We start from the raw sequence: 27578 nt of genomic DNA, 5'->3' as shown, positions 1-27578 counted from the left end.
CTGCCAGGCAACTGGTATTGCTTAAAAGGAAATAAACATGGCAGCCTCCATATACCTCTCTCTTTAGTTTCCCTTTAAGGAATGTACTTGGACACAATCTTGCAGTACAGAATCAATAGAAAACGTTATTGGCACAATACAAAAATATTAAAAAACTTTTTTCTCTTTCGTGTCCTCATGAGCTAGTAGACAGAAGAAAGTCTTCATGAAGCCAAAAAGTGATTAGAGATGTAGCGAACGGTTCGCCGGCAAACGGTTCCAGGAGAACTTCGGTGGTTCGCGTTCGCCAAGAGAAGGCGAACTTTTGCGGAAGTTGGATTCGCCCCATAATGCACTATGAGGGTCAACTTTGATCCTCTGCATCACAGTCAGCAGGCACATTGTAGCCAATCAGGCTACACTAAGCCCTGGAGCCCCACCCCCCCTTATATAAGGCAGGCTCGCCGGCCATTACACTCACTCGTCTGCCTGCTATTAGACAGACTAGGGCGAGCTGCTGCAGATTAGTCTCCTAGGGAAAGATTAGTTAGGTTCTTGGCTTCTTAGCTTGCTCCTGGCTGATTATTATTGCTTTAATAACACCCATCAACAGCTCTTTTCAGAGCTAATCCTGTTCTTTGTTTTGTTTTTCTGTGTGTCAAACTGACACTTTTGTTGCATACACAGCCTTGCTAATTCATACTGTGTGTGCCACTGCCAGCAGCCCAGCACAGGTGACTACCTGTGTGTGTGACAGGGAGCTGCACATTGTACTACCCCCAGTACTGCATATAACTACTAGTACCTGTTGTGTTTACTTAACCCACCTCATCACTGCATATACCTACCTTTGTGTTGAGTGAACCCACCTCACTGCATCTAACTACCTTTTGTGTTGAGTGAACCCAGCTCACTGCATATAACTACCTTTACTGTTAAATGAACCCAGCTCACTGCATATAATTACCTTTACTGTTCAGTGAACCCACCTCACTGCATCTAACTACATTTTGTGTTGCGTGAACCCACCTCACTGCATTTAACTACCTTTACTGTTGAGTGAACCCACCTCACTGCATATAACTACCTTTTGTGTTGAGTGAACCCACCTCACTGCATCTAACTACCTTTTGTGTTGAGTGAACCCAGCTCACTGCATATAACTACCTTTACTGTTGAGTGAACCCAGCTCACTGCATATAGCTACCTTCACTGTTCAGTGAACCCACCTCACTGGATATAACTACCTTTACTGTTCAGTGAACCCAGCTCACTGCATATAACTACCTTTACTGTTCAGTGAACCCACCTCACTGCATATAACTACCTTTGTGTTGAGTGAACTCACCTCACTGCATATACCTAGCATCCCCCCGAGATGGACAAAATGGACAAAAGATGGTAGAGGAAGAGGTAGAGACAGACCCAGAGGAAGGCCACCTGGCACCGGCAGGTCTGTGCGAGGTGGTGTTGCTGTGATTTCGTGCGGACCTGGCCCAAAGTACAGTGCTCAGAAGAGGGCACGTGCCATCACTTCCCAAAATTGTGAGGACGTGGTTCAGAATTTAACACAGAACACCTCATCTCCCGCAGCCAGTGCCACCAGCGCTAGTACAAGCACCACATCCGCTGCATTTGACACTTCGCAGGAGTTATTTGGTGGTGGTGAAATCACTGATTCACAGCCACTACTGCAACAACAAGAAGAAGGCGCAGGTACATGGACGTAACGTGTGAGGAGGGGGATGATGAACCACCTGATGTTGGTGCAGTTGTGGAGGTGTCTGAGGAAAGCAAAGCTGGGCAGGAGGATTATGATGACGATTATACGGATGCGACGTATGTTCCCAATAGAGGAGATGACCAGGGGGACAGTTCAGAGGGGGAGTCAGAGAGGAGTAGAAGGAGACGAGTCCATGAAAGAAGCAGAGGGAGCTCGTCCTCAGAAAAAGCTGAGGGCAGTGTCCGGCGCCATGTATCGCCAGCTATGGACAGCCAGCCAACATGCCCTTCAACGTCAGCTGCTGATGCCACCATCACCCCAGGGGGGCTCAGCGGTTTGGAAATTTTTTCTGTCTCTGCCAGCAAAAATTGAGCCGTGGAAAGGCCAACTCTCACGTAGGGACAAGTGCCTTACGAAGGCACCTGGAGAAAAGGCACAAACAGCTATGGCAAGAACACCTGAGAAAAAGCAGCACCCAAAAGACAAGCCACCCTGCTTCTTCTCTTCCTCCTTCAGGTGCATCATCTTCTTCAGCTGCTGTCTCCCTTGCACCTTCACAGCCACCCTCCTCCACACCGACTCTGCCCTTGAGCGGTTCCTTCTCCTTTGCCCACAGCAGTAGCCAGCTGTCCGTGAAGGAGGAGGATTTGAGCATAAGAAGCAAATGTCTGCCAGTCACCCTCTTGCCTGGCGTCTGACAGCTGGCGTGGCGGAACTATTAGCTCGCCAGCTATTACCATACAAGCTGGTGGAGTCAGAGGCTTTCCGTAAATTTGTGGCCATTGGGACACCGCAGTGGAAGATACCAGGCCGAAATTATTTTTCACAAAAGGCCATACCCAAACTGTACCGTGCAGTTGAGAGGCAAGTGGTGTCATCTATTGCGAAGAACGTTGGGTCAAGGGTCCACCTGACCATGGATGCCTGGTCTGCCAAGCATGGGCAGGGCCGCTATATTACGTACACAGCCCATTGGGTCAACCTGGTGACCGATGGCAGCAAGTAGGGAGTACGTGGCTGTGCAGCAGAACAACTTGTGACACCTCCACGGCTTGCAGGCAGGCCTCCTGCCACCTCCTCTCCGCCTGCTACATCCAGGGCCGGGACAAGGTCCACCACCAACAGAGGCTGAGCTGCCCAAGTGCGCCCCCCCCCCCCCTCCCGATATCGCTCGGCGTTACTGCCACACACCCAATCGACCACAATGGCCTGAGATCTTGCAGCATGTCTGAGTGACATGCTTGGCTTAAAATTGTCTGTATCGTCGACTGGGCATGAACTTGGCGTCTCGATTTTCAATTCCAATTCTAATAGTCATTAGACAGCAGGAAAAATATATACTGAAACTACATTTTGCTTGACATGATCACAAACCATTATTTCAAGAGCATTTATGGCGCCTTATGCATGATATTGCCAAGACACGGTACAGTACCCATAAAGAATACAGCCTATAAGGGCCAGATTGGTGAATGCATATGACCCTCATTTGGTCACATGAACCCAAACATACTCAGTCTGCACCTATAAATATTATACTCATTGTGCCCCTAAAACACACAAGGCAGATTCTGCTGCCGATAGATATTTCTATAGCAACCACTTATAGTCTATGTCAGTGGTTCTCAAACTTTTCCAGGTCAAGGCACCCTTAGTGACCCTGTAATTGATTCAAGGCATCCCTTGACAAAAACAAATTACACATGTGCACGGTCACTGTATTACGCATCAAGTATGGCCCAAGAAGATGCATTACAATCACCATATTAAAGTGGACCTGAACTCCTGCATAGGACAAAAGGAAAACATAGTGAAATGAATCCTGTTTGTATTTATAGAATTTAGCCTGCCTAATTCCCCCTTATCTTATCACAAGTTGTAATTTGATCTCTCCCCTGTATCACCTGACTGCCAAGGCAGATACGCTCATTTAAAAGCACAGAATGTGAACAATATGTCTGCTTCCATCAAAGCAGGAAGTAGATACACTGCAGATTTATTGTAGGATTTGTATCAGCTGTAACAAAGAAATGTTTTTCTGTAAAGGTTGTTATGCTGTGGTTTATCTTTTAGAGCAGAGAGGAAGTTCTGATTTCAGGCCCGCTTTCCTCCTCTGGTTAAACAGCATCCCAGTTAAGCAGGCAATGCTCAGCTTTAGGCATTATCCCTACTGCTGAGCAGAATGAGAGTGTCGGGGAGCAGACTGAGGGTGCTGCAAAGCAGAATTAGAGTTTTGGGGACTGGGGAGCAGACTAAGGGTGCTGCGGAGCAGACTGAGGGTGTTGGGGAGCAGACTGAGGGTGTTGGGGAGCAGACTGAGGGTTGGGGAGCAGACTGAGGGTGCTGCGGAGCAGGATGAGTGTTAGGGAGCAGACTGAGGGCGCTGCGGAGCAGAATAAGAGTGTTGGGGAGCAGACTGAGGGTGTTGGGGAGCACAATGAGGGTGTTGGGGAGCACAATGAGGGTGTTGGGGAGCACAATGAGGGTGTTGGGGAGCACAATGAGGGTGCTGTGGAGCAGAATGAGGGTGCTGTGGAGCAGAATGAGGGTTGGGGAGCAGACTGAGGGTGCTGTGGAGCAGAATGAGGGTTGAGGAGCAGACCGAGGGTGCTGCGGAGCAGAATGAGGGTTGGGGAGCAGACTGAGGGTGCTGTGGAGCAGAATGAGAGTGTTGGGGAGCAGACTGAGGGTGCTGCGGAGCAGAATGAGGGTGTTGGGGAGCAGAGTGAGGGTCCTGCGGAGCAGAATGAGGGTGTTGGAGAGCAAAGTGAGGTTGCTTGGAAACAAAGATTGCTGGTCAGCAGAGTGGGGTGCAGGGGAGGAGAAAGTAAGGGCACATTGAGGGTACTAGTGGGGAACAGAGACATACAGCAAGGCAAGCAGTGATTAGCTACAAGTGGAGGATGCAGGGAAGGACAGGCAGAGGGAAGGGATGGCAAACAGTGTGGGCTGAAAGAATGCACTCACGTTCCCTGCCTTCTCTGGTCTGGTGCACACAAGGCACGGCATCATTATCTCTCTTCTGTGTCCAAAAGCTAGCTCTACTACGCGGGGAGGTGGGGCTAGCCTGACTTCTACTTCTATTGATCTTCTCCCCCTTGCCTCTCACTGTAAAACACTTTGGAGGGGGAGAAACTCGCTTGTGAACTGCACACAGGCAGCCTGCATCTAGACACAATGCAAAGCAGGACTAGACCTGCACTAGAATTGGGACACACGTGACTGAGAGGGCAGCTTCAGCACCCCTGGGAAAGACTCACATACAGAACTGACCTTACTAACTGATTTTTAAATATTGCTGTGGGCGCCTGGTGAGTCCTGACTCTTCACTGACTCACACTGTGTGCCAGCAGCAGACGCTCAGAGGGACATCAAGGAAGGGGATTGGACTCACGCAGGGAGACACTAGCTTGCATCAGAAGAAGGGGGCAGGACTTGTGCGGGCGCTTCCTCCAACCAGCATCAGCCACAGTACGATCTGTATAGCTTGCCTGGTTAGAGAGTGGGCGTCGCCGGCATCATCACCATGGCCACGGGCACAGCACTCGGAGCTGGGAGACGAGTACAGAGACAATCTGCTCTACAGCACACCGACAGCAGGCAGGTGAAAACCGTTCCTGCGCCCCCTATGACGTCAGTGACCTGCGCCCCGAGGCTGGAGCCTCGCCAGCCTCTGTGTCGGCACGGCCCTGGCTACATCCTCTTCGCTGTCGTCATCCTCCTCCTCCTCCTTGGCTTGTGCCACGATCTCCTCCCCAGCTACACAGCCCCCGCACCCCAGGGCCTATGCTGCATGTCAGGTACAACGGTATCACGCCATCTTAGACATGTCTTGCCTCAAATCGGAGAGTCATACTGGAGCAGCTCTCCTGGCTGCTCTTAACAAACAGGTGGAGCAATGGCTGACCCCGCACCAGCTGGAGATCGGCAACGTGGTGTGCGACAACGGCAGCAATCTCATTTCCGCGTTGAATTTGGGAAAACTGACACATGTACCCTGCATGGCGCATGTGCTGAATCTGGTCGTGCAAAGATTTTTGTCCAAGTACCCAGGTTTAGAGGACGTCCTGAAGCAGGCCAGGAAGTTGTGTGGGCATTTAGGCGGTATTACACGGCCATAGCACGCTTTGCAGACATTCAGCGGAGAAACAACTTGCCGGTGAGACGCCTCATTTGTGATAGCCCGACTCGCTGGAATTCCACCCTGCTCATGTTCTCTCGCCTGCTAGACCAGGAGAAAGCCGTCACCCAGTACATGTACAATTACAGTAGAAGGACACAATCTGGGAAGATGGGGATGTTGTGGCCCAACAACTGGACACTGATGCGAAATGCATGCAGGATCATGCAGCCTTTTGAGGAGGTGACCAAACTGGTGAGTCGCGCTGAGGGCATCATCAGCGACTTGATCCCCTACGCCTACTTCCTGGAGCGTGCCGTGCGTAGAGTGGTGGATAAAGCTGTGGAGGAGCGTGAACGAGAACAGTTACGGCAGGAGGAGTCGTGGGAGCAATTTTCCTCCGAACCAGATGTTTGCTCAACACCTGCGGCAGCACAGGGGGGGAGGAGGAGGAAGAAGAGGAGTCGTTTGGGGAAGGAGAGGAGTCAGACTCGGATGATGATGATGAGGAAAGTGTTTCTGTGGAGGAGGAAGAGACGGCAGAAGAAGAGCAACCGCAGCAGCCGTCACAGGGGGCTTCTGCTGCTCCACGTTCCCGTGGTATTGTTCGTGGCTGGGGGGAGGAAGAGGAGTTGCGTGCCATCACTGAGGAAGAGCAAGAGGAGATGGAGAGTATGTCTGCATCCAGCTTTGTGCAGATGGCCTCTTTCATGTTGTCCAGACTGTTGAGGGACCCCCGTATCAAAAAACTCAAGGGGAATGACCTGTACTGGGTGGCCACGCTACTAGACCCTCGGTACAGGCACAAAGTGGCAGACCTGTTACCAACTCAACAGAAAGGATGCAGCACTTGCAGAACAAGCTGGCAATGATGCTTTACAATGCGTTTAAGGGTGATGTGACAGCACAACGCAATCAAGGTACCACTGGCAGTAATCCTCCTCCTCCCAAGTCCACGCAGGCAAGGACAGGACACTCCAGCGATCTCAGGGTGATGTCGGACATTCTTTAGTCCAACGCCTCGCCATAGCCCTTCCAGATCCACCCTCCACCAACGCCTGGACCGGCAGGTAGCCGACTACCTGGCCTTGAGTGTGGATGTAGACACTGCGAGCAGCGACAATGAACCCTTGAACTACTGGTTGCGCAGGCTTGACCTGTGGCCAAAATTGTCCCAATTTGCCATCCAACTTCTCTCTTGCCCTGCCGCAAGCGTCCTGTCAGAAAGGACCTTCAGTGCAGCTGGAGGCATTGTCACTGAGAAGAGAAGTCGCCTAAGCCACGACAGTGTTCAGTACCTGACCTTTATCAAAATGAATGAGGCATGGATCCCAGAGGGCTACTGCACGACCGAAGACTAAGTCAGTCTCCATACACAGCATCTCTGCCTGCAGGCCGCTTGCCTTCTCCGCCACCACCAACAGGGCCCAGGACTCTAGGCGGATTCCTGAATTTTTAAGGCCGCTATACTAATTTTTCTGGTGCGTGTACATGCCTGCCTAATTTTTCTGCCTGCACTGTGGGCGGCTGCAACAAAAAAACAAAAGGCATGTACATGTGCCCATTCCCCTTCGTGATCATTACCTTGCCGCGGTGAAGGGGCTTGCGTATCACAATGAAGCAATGACCGCCGGCTACATGAGTGTCTCGGGTGGGGGTGGCACACAAAAGATAATAAGGTTGTTGCTTCATTGTGGTCAGACCAAATTTGATCAGCTGGACAGTCACTGTTGTTCTATCATTGAGCTACCACAGCCCGGCGACCATATGGGCTGGAAGACCGCCACGGCCTACACTTTGGCCATGTTGCGCACCAGTCCAGCAAGGCCGTCACTACGCAAACAGCTGTTTGTGGTGCGTAACACAGTGGGTTTGGTGTGTCAGTGTGAAGCAGTAATCTAATTACACTCCCTGATTGATGTATACACATGCAAGATGTTTGAAAGCACTTTAGGCCTGCAATTTAGCATTCAATGTGATTTTTGCCCTTAAAACGCTGCTTTGCGTGAAATCCAGATTTTTCCCCGGGACTTTTGGCATGTATCCCACTCCGCCATGCCCCCCTCCAGGTGTTAGACCCCTTGAAACATGTTTTCCATCACTTTTGTGGCCAGCATAATTTTTTCTATTTTTCAAAGTGCGCCTCCCCATTGAAGTCTATTGCGGTTCACAAACTTTTCCGTGAACTGAACCTTCTGAGGTTTGCGACATCACTAAAAGTGATATGGTCTGGCTTGACATATAGCACAATCAATACAATGGGCTTAACATTGAGTATAAAATACATATATCCAGGCACATCGCATCTAGTTAGGACATTAAATAAGTTAAGGAAAGGGAGGTGCTGAAGGGGGTGTGGCTAGAAAACAGTAAAAATCTATTAACCCTTCGCACTCTCACATGCAAATGTTCAAACAAATGCATTCACAGATCCACTCATCCAGGCACAACTGTTATCCCTACAGCTAAGTTAAAAGCCGGGGTTTTAGTTCACAGAAGAATGCATTCTTATGCTTAGTCACCTATACTGCGCAGAAGTACCCAGGTAAACATAGGTGTCCTAACTCTGGCCCTGTAACATGTATAGTGCAGACATGCAAACACATTCATTGCATCAAACCTATCAATGGGTAAGGAGCACACATCCTGACGTCCTCTCCTGGGACAGATAGTGCATCTTACCAATCGCACAAGGGAGCTAACGTAATGTATCCATGTGCACCATGCACATACACCAGCATAAGCTGTGTGCATGCTGACAAACACATACAGGGGAAGGAGGGAGTATAGGTATAGGCTACGACACATGTTGGTTTTGGGCTTTCTTTGAAACCCTTCATCAGGCCACCATATATACAAAGATATTTCTAAAAAGTAAAACAGACAAAAAACACATATTAAAATTCTGGGTTCTACATAAATATTCTTTGAAAGACACTTCCAATAGAGTAGGAGAGCCCCCGCAGAGAGCACACAGTGGAGATGCCACCTGGAGGACAGAAAGAATAAGGAAAAAAAATATTTATATAAAAGAAGAAACAGTAGAATATGTAACCCAGGGTCCAAAATGGACAACTATTGGGCCCATATATAGATTTGAAATGTGCCAGGAGGGAGGACAAGAGAATATATAAGAAACTAGATGTTAACCCTACATTTAAATTTTCGGGAGAATTAAAGATAATTTTAAGGATAATTAAAGATAATTTTGCAGGGTGCATTTAGTTGTAATTTGATTGATCAAAAATTGTTTGATTACCTCTTTGTTGAAAAACCAGTCACCCCCGTTATTTATTGTTTGCCAAAGATCCACAAGCGACTTGAAAAACCACCAGGTGGGCCTATAGTGGCAGGCTGTGACTCAATTCTCAGCCACACTGCAATTTTCTTGGATAAAATATTGAGACAGTACATGTTGAATCAAAAATCCTACTTGAGAGACACATCAGATTTTATTAAACAGATGAGTAAATTAATTCTACCTCACGATGATTGCCTTTTGATTACATTAGACATTAAGTCACTATATACGTGTATTTCACACACAGAGGGCAAAGAGGCTGTCCGCCAGTCACTGCTTAATGATGAGGCGGTGTCCGGTGTGCAGACCGAGTTTATTATGTCCCTACTAGAGTTGGTTTTGGAGAGGAATTTTTTTTTTCTTTTCCCGGACACATTATACTTGCAGTTGAGGGGATCCTCAGTGGGCTCAAATGTGGCTCCGGTATATGCAAATTTGTTAATTGACAGGTTCGAGGAGGACAGGGTTTACCACATTGCTTTATTCAAGCAGTTTGCCTACGTATGGCGTCGTTATAGCGACAACATCTTCTTGGTGTGGTCTGGCCCTGAGTCCTCCTTTGGCCTTTTTTATGAACAATTGCAAATTGCCTCAACCTCATTAAAATTTACGTTCAACATCCAGAGTAATATGATTGCATTCCTTGATGTGGACGTACAGAAGAAAGGCCGTCTATTGTCTTTTGATTTTTACACCAAAATGACAGATCGTAATACGCTCCTCAACTTTAACAGCTTCCACCCCAAGCCCCTAAGAGAGTCACTCCCTAAATCTCAATTTATGCGAGTCTGTCGCATTGTAAGTAGTGAACAACAGAGTGAAAGACGCATGTCAGGCATGGCATCCAAGTATGAACGGACCAAAAAACAAGTCATGGAGTGCGACAGGTGTGAGCTGTTGGACTCTTAGAGAAGCACTGACAAAAATAAGGACCGGATGATTTTGGCAACATCCCACAATACGTTATCATCTCGAGTTGCATCTATGATCAGAAGACACTGGCCCATTTTGAGATCCATTAGTGCAGATATTCCATCTTTTAAATCCATTCCTATGATGGCTTACAAAAGAGCACAGTCTATTAAGGATCATCTCATTAGATCCGATATTGGCTCTACTGGGAGAAATCCCCAAAGACAGCTGGCCCCTAGACAGAATGGCACCTTTCCCTGTTTACATTGTACATGTTGCCAATTGGTATTAAAGGGGAGGAGTATTAACCACCCCATGAAGGGTTTCCCTATTAAATTCAAGCATTTTGCCACTTGTGATACAGCTCATGTGGTATATGGCCTAAACTGTCCATGTGGTAAGATGTACGTGGGGGAAATAACACGACCAGTGAAGAAGCGTATAGGTGAACACAGGTCTAAAATCACGGTAGCTATTTGCAAGGGTCTAAGAAAGACAGAAATAGATTCCCCTGTCACTCAGCATTTCATAGAGATGGGACATACTGCCAACCAGTTAAGATTTTGTGTCTTGGACATCATTGCCCCCCTTAGGAGAGGAGGTGATAGAGAAACTTTGCTACTTCATTGAGAAGCATATTGGATTAGATTTTTACAGACCATGAGTCCAAAAGGGATGAATTTGTAGTATAGACCTCAATAATTGACTATATGTCTATGTTACTGTAATTGATTGCTACAGATAGATTGTTTTTGTTTTTTTTCACTTTCTTTCTTTTTTACTTATTCCCAGGTCTGATTCGGCATCGCAGTAAGGGTTGGACTTTCATGATTGGCGGATTTTGTCAACTCCCGCACACGTATGGGGCCTCAGATTGTCCATTATATGCTTAGTAGACATTTCCTCTCCTCTATTGTCATATTTAGTGGCCTCTTGCTATGTCTGCAGATGGCAGCATTTGGATATTGTGGTTCCCTTTAAGAACATTTAATCATATTGAGGCTCCCTTCATTGAGTGGTCATCCTTATATTTGACTTTATTTTAGGGGGTAAACCCTAATGACGTATGCAGCTTGTACATAAATGTAGGTACATAAACGAGTTCCCCTGCGCAGTCTGCTCCGGCCCATGTGGCAGTGATTGACAGCGCCACTCGCGCAGGCGCAGTACAGGCCGACCTGGAGGTCGGCCTGGCGTCATCGCCAGGGACCGGGAGCGAGCTGCGGCGAACGGCTGCGGGGAGAGCTGCAGCGAGGGACATACTTGGAGCTTGGGGCTGGAGGAAGCCCCCGGTAAGTAGCACTTATTTCATTCAATTTTCCCTGATAACTCCTTTAATGAATCAACCCCCTTGAATCATACTCTAATGGTTGATGACTTAAACAGTTTGCTGAAAGCCACTTGCATCCAGTATTTAGGAAAATCAGAGAAAAATATAATATGCATAATAATTTGGGACACAGTGTAAGTGCCCCCAGTATAGGTAGCCAGGCTGCCCCCCCATATAAGTACCCCTTTCCTCCACCCACTGACCGACGCTAGTTCACCTGCCTAAGGTGGCCCCCACCTCCACAGAGACTGGATCCCCCTTGCTACACTGCTTGGCGTGACAGCATACTTCAGACCTCAGATCAGCGGTAACCTGCAGTGAACAGATAGGAGAGCCCCTAGTAGCGGCGCATATACAGGAAGTGACATCACTGCTTACTCTCTGTATACTCACCGTTACTAGCGGCACCACTCTCCTGTCTCTTCACTGTCTGTAGGTCACCACTGTTCTGAGGTCTGAAGTATGACGCCACCCCGGGCAGTTCAGCGAGGGAAGCCTCTGGATGCTAATGAGGCTTCCCACAGTGGCCTCTGGACCCCTGTTGCCACTCTCAGAGCTTACAAAGTATTCTGATGAGGGCTTGTTGATAATCTGATTGGAGCGTGGCCTTGATGTGCAGGAGGGTCCCTGGCAGCGGTGGAGGACCAGAGGATGCTGGGGGAAGCGGAAGATCAAGAGGCTTCCTTCTTCTCAGGTAAGTATGTGTTTTGGAACCTGAGCTTAGGCTCAGGTTTCCTGTGGGGCTTTTCGTCCTGAGCCTGACTCGGGATTACCGCTAAGGAGGTTAAAGAGAGTCTGAAGCCAAATAAATTACCTCTTTTTATTGCAGTTATGTTAAGCATTGAGATCAAAGCTGATTCTCGCCAGGTATTATCCCCCGAAATCCCTGGGGGAAATTTCTCATACCGCTTCCTGGTAGAGGCAGAGCTTTGCGCTGTAGCTCTGCCTCCAGTCCAGTCAATCTCCGCCTCTCCCCGCCCCTCTCAGTCTTCTTTCAATGAGAGGGACGGGGAGAGTTGGAGATCATCGGAGACTGACTGGACTGGAGGCAGAGCTACAGCGCAAAGCTCTGCCTCCCCCGGGGCAGCAAAATCCATGACCTGGAAAGTACTGGAATTTTGCCCCATGATTTTGGGGGGATACATTTCTTGTTCTGCCGCGGGATGCGGCGAATCAGCTTTGATCTTAATGCTTAACATATCTGTGCAATAAAAAGAGGTAATTTATTTGGCTTCAGACTCTCTTTAAACTAAACCTCATGTCCACCAGTGTTCTCCCGTCTTTGCGAATCAGCCCCAGTATTTTCTATTTGGTAGAGATTGATCCTTTCCATCCAATTTAATTAATTAAAAATAGTCAACGGTCAGTTCTCATTTTCTAACCTTCTCTAGTTGCTATGGGCAACAGCTGCCTTTTTCTTTGCTCTATGAATACAAAAAAAGGAACGGGCGAAATAGTGCCGGTTGCTCAGGAAACTCGGTAAACACAATGTTAAGTCCACGGTCGTCATGTCACATCATAAATGTGATTTAATCCCACGTAATAAAATTTATCAAGCATAAAATCAACTGCAGAGGTGTGATAGCTGCGAGTGCACAATTTCCGGCGATGAGACGGTGGGTCTAGGTAAGGACACCTCGCAATCTGCAGTCCTGTTTTGACAACAGGCAATAAAAGCGGCGCAGACAGATTTAGAGTCCGCCTTGCGGGCATATTTACCCGTTTCAGTTAAAGAGGCCTATACAGCTACAGGGGATTTGTAATTAGGAAAATCTCATTAATGCTTCTTTTTTCTTTTCTTTTTTTTAAAGGACACATTTGTCAATGCATTCTGATTAATTATTTGCATAATCATTGCAACATTAGACTAGGTGTTTTTTCCGATTTCTGTAGAGAAGTACGTCCCTTGGAGAGAACATATTTAATTGAGTCACTAAATACCTCTGGTGTGAATGGGTCAGATTCAGAATAGGATGGCCAGACGAGGAAAGTCAGGTCTTCGTGGCGGTAATGGTGTGGCCACGCACGGTTCTGTCTGCGAGCAATCAATAAAACCGTCTTTTAGCTATGAGAGCAGTGCAATCTAGATGCTGCTCAGACAGAGTCTGGCTGTAGAGATACTTTGGGCTGGTGTACATCAAGAGCACTTCTGAGCGCTTTTTAAAACGCTTGCGCTTCAAAAAGTGCTTGGCTAATGCATTTGAATGGGATAGAGCACACCAGAGCGGTGTGCTTTTTTACCAAACGCAAACGCGGGTCCTGCAGCATTTTTGCTGATTTCTGAGGCGATTTAGCCTCAATGTTAAGTATAGGAACGTTGAAAATCGCTTTGAAAAGCGCTAGATCAGAGCAATTTTCCAAGCGTTTTTGTTACAAAAGCTGTTCAGTTACAGCTCTACTGTAACAAAAAATAAAAAATGCTACACAAAAACTCTCCAATGCATGCTTGTAAAATCGCTAGGCACATGCCTAGAGTCGCCTTCAAAAATCGCTCCAAAAAGCGCTGAGCGCTTGCTTTTACGCTGGCGCTTTTTGGTGTGCACTGGCCATATAAATGCTTTTCTGACCCTTAGAGCTTTTCTGAGCATTTTTTAAAAAACACTCCCACTGACTTGCATTAAAATCGCCATAAAATTGCAGCAGTTAAGCTCAGAAAGCTCTGATGGTCAGTAAGGCACTCAGAAAGAGCTCATAGTGTGTCTACAGCCTAAATGTTTTGTGCTGCTCAATGCAGTAGAGAATGATTGAAAACTCACTTTCAAGCATAGCTGAAGAGAAGGCTGATTCTAAACATGTATACTTACCTCAGTCCAGAGGCTTCCCTAACTCACATTCCACCGTTCCAGCACTGTGTCCCTCTAACGTTGGCAAGGGCTTGTTGAGTATGCTTCTTGAGGGAGCACTGTCCAAGTATGTGCTTCTCAGTGGAACCTTGGCTTGCGAGCATAATTCGTTCAGGAAACACGCTTGCAATCCAAAGCACTCTTATATCAAAGTGAATTTTCCCATAGGAATTAATGGAAACCCAGTTGATTTGTTCCACAATCAAAAAAAGTTAGTAACAATAGTATAAAATAAAAATGTAAACAATAATGTTACTATAACAGAATCTTTTTTGCAACAGGCTTTAACAAGGAACTTATCCAACGACAGTTACTTTTGAGGATTGCATGGAAATGTGACTTTGCACAGTATCTGCACTCAGACTAAATATAATTAAACAGAGTCTGAAGCCTTATAAATTACCTGTTTTTCTTTCAGAATCCTCTTCAGCAGAAAGAGCTAAGATGAATTGCCGCATCCCCGCGGCCATATGAGGACTTTACAACCCCCCCCCTCCCCCCCGAAATCCCCCGGGCAGAATCCCCCGTTACTTCCTGGAGGAGGCAGAGCTTATCACTATAGCTCTGCCTCCAGTCCAGTCAATCTCTGCCTCTCCCTGCCCCTCTCATTGAAAGAAGACAGAGAGAGGCGGCGATCAGCAGCGATTGAATGGACTGGAGGCAGAACTACAGCCCAAAGCTCTGCCCCCCCATGCAGCAAAATCTACAACTTTGAAAGTCTCAGAATATTGCCCCAGGTATTTGGGGGGGGGGGGGATAAAGCCCTTGTACGGCAGCAGGGATGCAGAGAATCATCTTTGCTGTTAAGGCTAAAGAGCATTCTTAAAGAAAATTAGCTACCGTATATACTCGCAAGCAAGCTGACCCGCATATAAGCCGACCCCCAACTTTTTCCTGAAAAAACAGGAAAAAATGATTGACCCTCATATAAGCCGGGGGTAGGAAATGCTGGCCGTGTGACCCCCCCCCCAGTGTGTCCCAGTATAGTTAGTATAGTGAACAGTACAGGTAGGTAGTGCCCAGTATAGCTAGTGAAGTGCCCAGTATAGCTAATATAGTGCCCAGTATAGCTAGTATATTGCCCAGTATAGTGCTCAGTATAGCCAGTATAGTGCTCAGTATAGTGCCCCAGTATAGCTAGTATAGTGCCCAGTATAGCTAGTATAGTGCCCAGTATAGCTAGTATAGTGCCCCAGTATAGCTAGTATAGTGCCCCAGTATAGCTAGTATAGTGCCCCAGTATAGCTAGTATAGTGCCCAGTATAGCTAGTATAGTGCCCCAGTATAGCTAGTATATTGCCCAGTATAGCTAGTATAGTGCCCTGTATAGCTATTATAGTGCCCCAGTATAGCTAGTATATTGCCCAGTATAGCTAGTATAGTGCTCAGTATAGCTAGTATAGTGCCCCAGTATAGCTAGTATAGTGCCCCAGTATAGCTAGTATAGTGCCCCAGTATAGCTAGTATATTGCCCAGTATAGCTAGTATAGTGCCCTGTATAGCTATTATAGTGCCCCAGTATAGCTAGTATATTGCCCAGTATAGCTAGTATAGTGCTCAGTATAGCTAGTATATTGCCCAGTATAGCTAGTATAGTGCCTCCCATAGCTAGTATATTGCCCAGTATAGCTAGTATAGTGCCCCATTATAGCTAGTTTAGTGCCCCCCATAGCTAGTATAGTGCCCAGTATAGCTAGTATAGTGCCCCACATAGCTAGTATAGTGCCCCATTATAGCTAGTATAGTGCCCCCCATAGCTAGTATAGTGTCCCCCGCCTCAAGCAACCCCCGTCCCCATGCGGCCGCTGCTGCTATTAGCTTACCCTGCGGCTGCCGGATTCCTCTATTCCCCTCTCCGTCTCCCGGGCATGTAAATAGTTCACAGCAGCTCGCTCCACGGCGGTTGCTGTGTGATGACAGGAAGCTGTAGGGAGAGCGGCTTCCTGTAACGGCGATGTGTATCGCCGTTACTATGGAAACCGCTCTGCCTATAGCTTCCAATCCTGCCATCACACAGCAGCCGCCGTGGGGCGAGCTGCTGCGATCTATTTACATGCCCGGGAGATGGAGAGGGGACTATTGGAAGCCGGCAGCCGCAGGGTAAGCTAATAGCAGCAGCGGCGGCCGCACGGGGGGGGGGGGGGGGGGTAGGGTTGCGGCCTACGACCACCGAGACTCGCAAGCAAGCCGACCCCCCAACTTTTGCCCCACTTTTGGGGGGTCAAAAATTCGGCTTGCTTGCGAGTATATACGGTAATTTATAAGGCTTCAGACTCTCTTTAAGTACAATCCTGCAGTGTCAAAGAGAAAATAACTATCGGCTCAGTTGTGATGAGGTGACACACGTATACTTTTTTTTGCTTGTATATCAAGACGTTGCTTGTATATTCAGACAAAATGTTATTAAAAAATTTGCTTGTATTGCAAAGCGCTCTTAAACCAAGTTACTCTCAATCCAAGGTTTTACTGTACTGGCATATGTGGCAAGGATCCGCACAGACACTTTGATCTAAAGGGGAATTTATCCAGCAACAGCGCCACCTAGTGGCAGCCGGTTTTCCTATGTCTGACTATGTGGGGCATTGGACCTATGCTGGAAAATGCCAATGTCAGATATAGTCCTACATAGGACTAGAAAGGGTTAAAGCGTAACTTTAACCCAGGATTAAACTTCATCCCAATCAGTAGCCCTCAACCCCTTTCCTGCAAGAAACCTTTACCTTTTCTGGAATAAATCATGATGGGTGCCCGTATGGCTGATATTGTAGGGCTGTGGAGTCGGAGTCGAGGAGTTGGAGTCGGAACAATTTTTGGGTACCTGGAGTCGGAGTCGGGAGAAAATGCACTGACTCCTACTCCTAAACTCTAATTAAAACAGAAAATATGATACAATGTTCTATTTTTCAGACAATAGTCATCCTAAATAATTTATATATAAAGTAATAGCTCTGCTTAGCCCACAAAATGAAATAAACCAATCAGAAAATAGTTACTTGTGCTGCTTCAATAAAGCAGCCCCCGTATTTTTATAGTCATATATACATATCTGATTGTGGCTGTATATATGATGTGTACACAGGAATCTCTTATATATACTAAATTACATCTAAATAACATATATGCTGTAAGAATAAAGCCTGATGTGTAGCCATGTCACTAAAAGATGGTCAATGAGATGAAAATAATTCTGCGTTGATGCTGGTTTATGCAAATGTATGCACTCTCTTTGCTCATGCAATCAAATAATTTGATATGTTGTTAAAATTTGGTTTGGTGACTACGAATTAAAGGGTACCTGGGGCGAATGAAAAGAAAAGTTTTATACATACCTGTGGCTTCCTCCAGACCCCTTCAGGCCATTCAGTCCCTCGCTGTCCTCCTCCGCCACCTGGATCTTCTGCTATGAGTCCTGGTAATTCAACCAGTCAGCGCAGTCCGGCCACATGCCGCTCCCACAGCCAGGAACATTCTGCACCTGCGTAATAGTGCTGTGCAGGTGTAGTATGCTCCCAGCGGCAAAGTGTGTGCATGCGCACTATGCCCAACTGGCTCGAGTACCTGGACCCATAGCAGAAGATCCAGGTGGCGGAGGAGGACAGCGAGGGACTGATGAGCCTGAAGGGGGCTGGAGGAAGCCCCATGTATGTATAAAACTTTAATTTCATCTGTCTCCGGTTTACTTTGCTGTGTACAGTAGTACTATACTCTACATATGCACTCCCCACAGAGCTGCAGGGAATCCACTGAGAATGTTGTGCACATTGAACACAGAGGTGTTGTCTATTACCCATAAATCTGATTCAGATTGTGCATGAAGAATGAGTAATAGAGGAAGAATCCCCTCATTCCCCTGCAGAGTACCTGCACATCACGCTTACATGTACCCACATTGCCTAGGGCCTGATAGAGGTTCTGTGTTCCTGTCTTCTACAAGTACTCTTACCAAGGACTAGTTTTAGTCTAGTATTAGAGGCAGAAGATCAGCCGGCTAGCCAGGTAACTGGTATTGTTTAAAAGGGAATAAATATGGCAGCCTTCATATCCCTCTCACTTTAGTTGTAGTTTAAAATTCCTAAGTGTTGGCAGTTAAGAGATGCATTTCATGTTACATACTTTCAATCAACATTTTAATATGCAAATTAGTGGAGTCGGAATCGATAGAATCCTAACCAGAGGAGTCGGAGTCGGTGGATTTTTGTACCGACTCCACAGCCCTGTGATATTGTGGTGAAATCCCTCCCACAGTGTGATGTTAGGGCTCTGTCTGTGAAGTTTGATGCATTGTGAGAAATAATGTCTGTTTCTAACTGCCAGGCTAGCAGTATCTCTGTTATATATATATATACTGTATATACACTCTTAGCATGTCACATTGTTAGTAGGTGTGGTTATAGACATGCAGTTTGTGCTGTTTCTTTCCATGTGTGCCAGCAGTACAGATGATGACCTGTGCAGGCTCATTGTGGATCAAAAAAACAGCAAGGATGAATTACATGGCAAATATCAATAATTTCTCAAAGGATTAGTCAAGCAACTCCTGCTACCCATTGTACTACTTACCCGGGGCTTCCTCCAGCCCCTGGCAGTCACCAGGTCCCTCGCCTCGCCGCCGAGGTCTTCGGAGAACGGAGCCAGAAGAGCTGCGGCGAGGGACCTAGTGGCCCCAGGTAAGTGGTACTATGGGAAGCAGGAGTCTGATCTGTTCATTGGTAGCCCTATACTTGTGTCGGGGCTCTGCGCTTAGTGCTTGTTTCCGAGCCCAGCAGCAGTCAGTATGTATGGAGGACCTAAATGGCACCTACGACAATGGCAGCGGCGGGCCGGAAGCAAAACAGTGAGTAGTGCGAATTACTTGCCAGATGCTGACACTGGATGTATCTGCTCAAAATGTGCTGTGAACACACTGTTGTGTATCCGCCGGTAGTGTGACCCGAGCCTTACACCTGCCTGTTGTGGTCGATTGCCTGACAGTTACTCCGTATGTACAGAACTCTTCTGTCTTTGCTATGAGTTATCAGATGTCGGAAATCTATATGATTTTGTATTCATTGCTAGAGAGAAAAGAGACAAAAGCAAGACAGTGACACAATGCAATCCCTCATAGGCAGCAATATGGAGATCGCACGACATGCACTGAATATTGCAAGTCTTAGATGAGTCTATGAGAAGTAGCTGGAGGTCTAGTCTGGATTTGGCTCCTGAGCTCAGATTCCCACAAGAATGACCTATTCTAGAAGTAATGAAAGAGAGAACATCCCAATAAAACAGGCTGAGCATCATCATTGACGTGCCTCAAACTCAGGTTTGATAATCTGAGAGCTCAGGTGCAAATAAAGTACACACATGCAATAATTGTTGCTTGATGAGGATCCGGAAACCATCCCTCAGGCAGGAGCGTAACTAGGTTCCAGCGGGCCCTCCTGCAGAAATTCTGAGCCCCCCCCCCGGGGACTGCTCGGGGCCGTTTTGGGGGGCTGGAGGGGTCGTAGCATGAGGGGAAAGCCATGCTGTACTTCGGCGGGGAGGGGGGATGTTCCTCTCTCTCTAGCCTCTGACGTGCCTCTAACGTGACTTCCTGTATAAACAGGAAGTCGCGTCCGACACTAGAGGGAGAAACGTCCACGCTGGAGCGCACGGAAGGTATGTATCTGCCCGCCGCTGCACACACAATCCTATTGATGCTGGAGGGGAGAGCCAGAGGTGAGGGAGGGGGGAGGACCGTCCCCCCTCCCCGCCGAAGTGCAGCATGGCTTTCCCCTCATGCTGCGACCCCTCCAGCCCCCCAAAACGGCCCCGAGCGGGCCACAGGTGGGGGCCCGGGCCCCCCGTGGGGGCAGGGGCTGCAGGCCCTATTGTTACACCAGTGCCCTCAGGCAACAATTATGGGGACCGATGATGTACAGATGTATTCTGTCGCTATGGCGGGCAGCAGAGGGATGATAACTGGAGCGAATTCCTGCGGGTGGGGAGAGCAGAAAAAAATATTTGATTGGTCCTGCTCGAGTGTTGTTAAGGATCCGGTTACACAGATCCTTAACGACCCTAGACACCCGAGCAGAATCGGTTAGTGGCCACCGTACACACAGAACGATTGTCAGCTGAAACGGTTGTCACCGATCATTTTGGGCCTGATTCACAAAGCGGTGATAACTCAGTTATCCCGCCTAAAAGACTTTAGGCGTGATAACCTTTGCACCGCTGAGTTAGCACCGCTTTGTGCTGATTATCGCACGCAAAGTCCCGAGCTTGCAAAGGCGCACGCAAAGTCCCATAGGGCTTAAAGTTTTGCGCGCGGAAAATTCGTACGAGTTTCTTCTTATCATGCCTAAACTGAGTTTAGGCGTGATAAAGGGCTTTTCACCAGCGTGCTAACACTTTGCACCGCTTTGTGAATCAGGCCCTTTAACTGACAATTATCGCATGTGTCTATGTAGCTTAAAGGGAATATTTCTAAAAAAAACAAAACATGCTACCTGATATGTGGGGCTGGCCGGATCCGGTAAGCATACATATGAAAATCACCGCGTTAATTACTATTCCCCCCTACAGGTCCACGTGGATGGTGGGGAAAGATGTAATTCGGCTTCCAGCTATTGCTGGCGGCCGAATTACAGTGTTTTAAAAAGTAACTTCAGCTCCATCCTCTGACAGCGCCAAAGTTACTCACAGTGTGCTGCTATAGCCGTAATTCCTATTAGTCTATGGTGGTGCCGGCTGTGCCCAAATCTCCGGCGCAGTTTTACAGCGCTCATCAGGTAGTTGCAATCTAGACGTAGTGCACATGCACGGACCTACAGGAATCCCAGTCATGTACTTTTCTGCCTAGCAGGGAGTATGTCACTAGCCGAGGGCGGTGCCATGCATATGACTCTGTTGCCGCACCATGAAGGCTGAATTCTGCAGTGCTTGCTCCGCATCGCACCGCTAATATTAGGTGTGCAACCAGCCTAAAGAATATGCAAGCTGAAAAGGAAATGTTAATCCATACTTCCCTGGGGCTTCTTCCATCCCCTAGCAGTCTGTGTGTTCCCTCAGATGAATGTGCCCGGTGTGCATTTATATGTTACCTGTCCTGTAGCAGCCTCCATGTGCTGTCCGTAATCCCCCGGGCGGCTCTCCGTACACGCTACTGGTGCATATTGTCTGACGTCGGCGCATAGTGTCTGACGTCAGACGCTATGTGCTAGTGGCGTGTACGGAGAGCCGCCCGGAGGATAACGGACACCGCCCGGAGGCTGCTACAGGACAGGTCATGTATAATGCACACACGGGGCACATTATACATTGGAGGCAGCAGCGGTGCGGACTCAGCCGATTCCCTTAAGATTTCATGCTGAAATTTATCTCTAATCAGATTTGATTAAAGATAAATTTGTCTCTTTGTCAAATCTGCCCATAATCGTCAGGTCTATGGGTACCTTAAATGTGTGTGTCCATTGTTTGCTATTCACTGTTGTTACTCGGCACTTTGACCTATGTTGTTATTTGCAATATGACTGATGCCGTGTGAACCACAAACTATTCCGGGTCCGATACCTGTCGTGCTTTGCGAATAAAATTGATTCTAATAAAACCACTAAAGGTAACCATACAACATACACCATACAATTGTTTCTTCTTCTTTTTTTTCTTACTTTAGATCTTTAACCATTTTAGCCTTTTGGACATGACTTTCACGTCCAAAAGGCTGCTGCTGCGGTGCTGCGCGCTCCCGCACGCGTGCATACGCGCCCGGTGTAGCCCGGAGATCAATGAATGGGAACATTGTTCAACAAGTCCCCGGTAGAAAACCAACAGCTTCTTTTCAGAGTCTTTCTGAAAAAAAAAAATCAGGTCCTTCTTGTAGTTCCTGTGAGCGAGCGTGCTCGCTCACAGGATAGAAAGACAAAAAGAAAATCTCACTGTGGTCATCTTGTGGCCAAATAGTAAAACTACATGCACATAAATTTTTATTACAAAAAGACACATTAAATTACATTTAAAATTAACTGTTTACCTCCCACACCCAAAAAATACCCAAATAACATTTTTAACTAAAAAAAAATAAAAAAAAATTACAATTATAAAAAAAACCAAAAACATAAATAGTTACCTAAGGGTCTGAACTTTTTTTAATATGCATGTGAAGAGGGTATACAACTAATATTTTTTAAATTATAAGCTTGTAATTAGTGATGGACGCAAAACTAAAGAAATGCACCTTTATTTCCAAATAAAATATTGGCACCATACATTGTGATTTAAATGGTGTAATAACCGGGACAAATGGACAAATAAAATACATAGGTTTTAATTATGGTAGCATGTACTATTTTAAAACTATAATGGCCGAAAACTGAGAAATAATGAATTTTTTCTTAATTTTCCTGTTAAAATTCATTTAGAAAAAAATAATTCTTAGCAAAATATACCACCCAAAGAAAGCCTAATTGGTGGCGGAAAACATATAGATCAATTCATTGTGATAATTAGTGATAAAGTTATTAGCGAATGAATGGGAGGTGAAAATTGCTCGGATGCATAAGGTGAAAAACGACTAAAGGCTAAAGTAGTTAAAATTGGTTTTCATGTTTGATTGTATTGTTTGAAAAAGCAACCCAATCTACCATACACTATCTTTTTCTAAACAAAAAAAACAAAAAAATCTGATTTTTTTTACCACTGCTGATAGAGAAGACAAAAGATTCAAAATTCTGGAAAATTTTAATCAATTTTTCGAAAATCGAAAAAGATAGATATGTTTTGGTTGAATGGTGTATGGCTACCTTAATGTACAGTATATACTGTATATCTAAGGCCTAGAACTCACTAGAAAGTGCTTTAAAAACGCCATATCGCTGTGTGCAGCGATTCCCAGGGCGTGTGCTTGGAAGCATTGCACAGTAAACTGTACAGTGCTTCCGTTTCTTTTTTTTTTTTTAGATAATGAGGGCGCTAAAGGGAGAGGAAGGTGGTACTTTAAGGGCCCATTCACACTAGAAGCACTTTTCTGAGCGTTTTGTGATTAATTAGCGGTTTTTAAAAACGCTCCGATTCACTTTCATTAAATTCGTAGTAAAAAATCGCGTAAAAATCAGTGATTTCGCAATCGCATATGCGAAAATCGTGGCGATTTTCCCCTCAATTTTAATGAAAGTGAATGGGAGTGATTTAAAAACATGCTAATCAATCGCAAAATGCTATGAAAAGCGCTTCTAGTGTGAATGGGCCCTAAATGCCACTTTTTTTTATAAACTTCTAATAATCATGGATGGGAACTGTGCAAAGCTATTTATTATTAAAAAATGATTTTTCAATTTGCAGCCAAATAACAATTTTCATAGCTAACTGTCAGCTCAAACTGTACTGCTGTACAACTGTACTATACTTAGTAGTCATGCCAACAGTACTCTGAAGTTCCGCCACTTTCGGTCCCTGGAACTAGTAGGAGAAGGGATAAAGAGAATCTGAAGTGAAAATAACAATAAAAAAATGCACCTAAGATGAGGGAAGGCTCTGGGTTCTATAGAGCCTTCCCGGTCTCCTCACAGTCCCCACGTTCCCTCGCAGGCTGCCCTGTTAGCAGTCTACAGCGCATGGGTCGTAGTCTACTCTCTTCCGCTTCTGGTAGGCTTCGGAAGCACTTGGGCTGAGGGAGAGGGGGGTCTGACCCCTCTCCCCGCTGCTGCCCTGCTCTGTCTGCTCCCCCTCCAGGCTAACTACACTAGGGGCAATTATACTAACTATACCGGAGTTGGGGGGGGGGTGGGGTGGCATCCTTACAGGTTTGCCTCAGGCGGCAAAAAGTCTTAAACTGGCGCTGCCCAGTATAGTATAGGAGATCACTTACCTCCCTCCAGCTCCAGCGGTGGTGTTTGCGGCTCTCTTGGTGTAAGGTCCCATCTCCCCTCCTTCAGCCGTGGCTCCTCCTCCTTCATGGCAGGCAGACGAGCGTGCGTAAAGTAGTGGGGAAAAAAATAAAAGTGTAGGTTGTTCTTGTTTTTTGGAGGTTTTATATATTGCGTGTGAAAGGGGTGTTTTGGTGGTAAATATTAGCAGTTGATGCCGCACTGATTCCTGTCAGGCGATATTTTGTGTCATTTAGTGACGATGGAATCCCAAGTAATAAAGATTATTGTTAATGCTGATATTCTGGCATTGGACTTCCATGCGCTGTAACAGCTTGATATCTCTTTGTGAACACCAGTTACCTACGATGCGGCTCCGCTCCGCAGATCAGAACGGCTTTATTCAGCTGTCAGTCTGGGATCCAGTGACGCCGGCGGCTGACAAGCCATGAAAGGAAAGCCTCTCTCTTCTGGCCCATAGCGTAGTTTAATGACCCCTGCTTGTAGCAAGACATGAAGTTTTCACAGTGTGTTCATAAAAAAATAACACGGCTCAAACTTCTGTCATAGAAAACATTACCTAGGATGATGCCTTATATGAACCAATCCTAAAAGCCATACAGTGTACCGTACAATGTACAAGTACTGATTCTAATTTCATTCCAAAACCGGTATGGGTCTATTGTTCCATACCTAGCAAATCTGTGCAAGGGTAATGTGAATGGTAACCTTCTGGTATTTACTTCCTCTGTGCAACCTTGTTCTTGTGCATTGTACAAATAGAACATATCAGAGGTAAAAGGACAGCTGTATATATTGTTTTCTGTCTCTTAAACTCACCAATTCATCATCTTAACCTTTAATTTGCTGTATGTAGCATTGGACGGTCACTTTATTGTCCACTAACCCTTGTCTCTCCTTCCCTAATGACTCCACCCCACTCTCCTCTAGATGGTAAGCTCACAAGGCCAGGCTCCTACCCTAATGTCTCCTCCCCTTCCCATCTAGATTGTAAGCTAAAAAAAAACAAAAAATTCAGAAAAACGCGCACACAGTCTCAGAGGAAAGAGAAAATGACAGTCTCGCAGTTTATAACCAATTGCTTTCTAAGCAGGGTCCAAAAGGTGATCCACTGTCTTCCTAGGTATGTCTCCTCAATCCAGGACTTTTACGTTACACATGCAAAAAAAGACAGAAGCGAACTATAGTGTATAACTGCGTTAAGAGAGTCTCCGCTCTCCTCACCAGGTGTCAACACAACTCTTTGTCACCTCAATGCTCACCAGTGCATGGACACTCCCCCAATGTGCCCGAACTCACCCCTAAAACCTCCTCAATCTCTGGAGGCAAGATTAACAGCGTATGGGGGATGCGATTCCACTAGGCCGCTCCACAGCTCACAAGCTTGATCTCCAAGACACTTCAACTGAAAGCACCAATATAGTGTAGACTGTAAATCTATTAAAAGTTTCTAAAACAATGGTACACTCACATTCCAGCAGCATAAACAGGCAATAAGCAAACCGCTCTCGGTCCCCCGGTCACCGCTCAGCACTTGCCGCCTCAGGTCCACGCTCGCTGTGCACTCCTCGCTACCCACTTCCTCAACCAGTCATGTGCACTGTAGCTCCGCCCTATGCATTTTGTCAGAACACTGACTCATCAGGGGCTGACAGCTTAGACAGGACTGGCCATTAAAGGGAACCAGAGACGAAGCACCCTTGTGTATTTTACCATATATATCAGTAAGTACATTAGAGAAAACACTTACCATGCTCTCTGTTTCATCCTCACTGCTAAAAGTGTCTGTTTATCCGCTGTGATAAGAATCCCGGACTGAGCATTCAGTCTGGCTTTGCAGGGAATGATTATAGCTGAGTCATTATAGCAGAGCCACAAGGTAGGCAGGCTTGGGCTTGAAAAGACACCGGAGAAGACAGACTCAGCTATAATCTTTCTGTAGCAAAGCTAGACTGTATGCTCAGTCGGGGATTCTTATCAGAGGTGATAACAGTCAGATTAAACAGAGAACAATGAAACAAAGAGCAGATTAGGTGTTTACTGTCATGTTCCCACTGATTTATAAGGTAAAATACAAGAGGGTGCCTCATCTCTGGTTCTCTTTAAGAACACAAAACCCCTCCTCCTTCCGTCACTAAAAAAAAACATCATTTCAAGCATTTAAAAATGAAATGTTAAAAAAAAAACGATCAGAACCCTCAGCAGGCCTTTGTCTGAGTGATCCCCTTACATTGCAAAGACCTACCCTAATACATTATTCTCCCTCCTATGCTAACCATTATAACCCCATACACCATGCGATGTCCCCCCGCCCATTGTACATATCCCTAACTACATAATTCTAAAATTATTAACATCTCAGGCAGATTATCATATGAAAAAGACTTTATCGCCCAGACAGTAATCCATTATCATTGCACCCCAGTTATGCATTATTTATAAAACAATTAATGTCCAATTCTACATTTAACCCTTTAGGTACTGATGATTCTAAATTATAAATCCATTTTATCTCTTTTTTAGAGATCTCACGTTAGCTTGTTTGAGTTCCTCCAGGCTGGAACAAGCTATTCCACACCACAAAAGAATATCCCTGCAGGGTCAGAATTGTATTTCTTTTTAAAATGCAGTCATACACTATGCAACTCAAAACCTTTTTGTGAGGAATCGCGGAAAAGCAGCCGCCTCTACTCAGCGTGAGGCGGCTGTTTCGAGGGGCATGGCGGAATGCGGGGAAACCGCCACGTCTGACGCGGCGGTTAGCGCGCATGGGTCAGCAGAAACTTTGCAAGACAGTACTGGTGTGGCTGGGACTGATAGTCCACCAAGGTTCAGAATGACGCACGTGCGCGCGGAGAGGCAGAACCTATATGGCAGCCAGAAAAGGGGTCAGCTGACCAAACTGGTCAGCTGACAACTCTGCTTCTTCTCATTGGTCCAGCACTTAGGGAGCGGCCGGAGAGTGTTTTAGTATATATACTGCTGGCTGTTCAGTTGCTGGTTGTCTGGCGTTGCGATCACTACGTGGTAGCACTTAAACCTGAGTCAGATCCCAAAGTGTGCTGGGACCAGCAGGAGCTGTAATCCTACACTTAGCTAGATTCTATTGATAGTCTAAAGTGCTATTTTGATTGTGATTATCTGTTATGACCTTCTGCTTGCCTGACTATTCTTCTGATCTCTGATCCTGTACCTTGCTATTCTGATACTCTGTTGCCGAAAACCGGCTCGCCCTTAGACTCTGCATCTGCCTCCTGATTCTGTACCTCGATATTTCTGATTCCTTGTTGCCGAACCCTGCTTGTTTATTTAGACTCCGCATCTGTCTCTTGAATCTGTACTTTGTCTGTCTGTGTGGTAACGACCTGGCTTGTCCGACCTCGAGAACCGACCTTATTGTTGGAGGCGGTTCCCAGTCCTGGTAGTGACACTCCCTCTTGGGTGTCACTCTCATTCTTGTCCTTCCTACTCCCAGCCTGACTCCTCCCCCGGGAGAGTCCGGGTCTTCAGAAGGAAATTGTG

The 27578-nt window shown here is 46.4% G+C and overlaps 1 long non-coding RNA gene across 7 annotated transcripts in view; it reads right to left on the bottom strand.

The window, feature by feature from the left end:
• LOC137538597 (uncharacterized) overlaps positions 1–27578 on the bottom strand; it is an 887672-nt gene that overhangs the window by 819121 nt on the left and 40973 nt on the right. The gene's annotated exons all lie outside the window — the stretch shown is intronic.

This window comes from Hyperolius riggenbachi, chromosome 11, assembly GCF_040937935.1.
Source record: "Hyperolius riggenbachi isolate aHypRig1 chromosome 11, aHypRig1.pri, whole genome shotgun sequence".
In the NCBI taxonomy this organism is placed as follows: Eukaryota; Metazoa; Chordata; class Amphibia; order Anura; family Hyperoliidae; genus Hyperolius; species Hyperolius riggenbachi.
The sequence above is the reverse complement of the archived record's forward strand: the minus strand, read 5'-3'. Positions and strand labels throughout refer to the sequence as shown.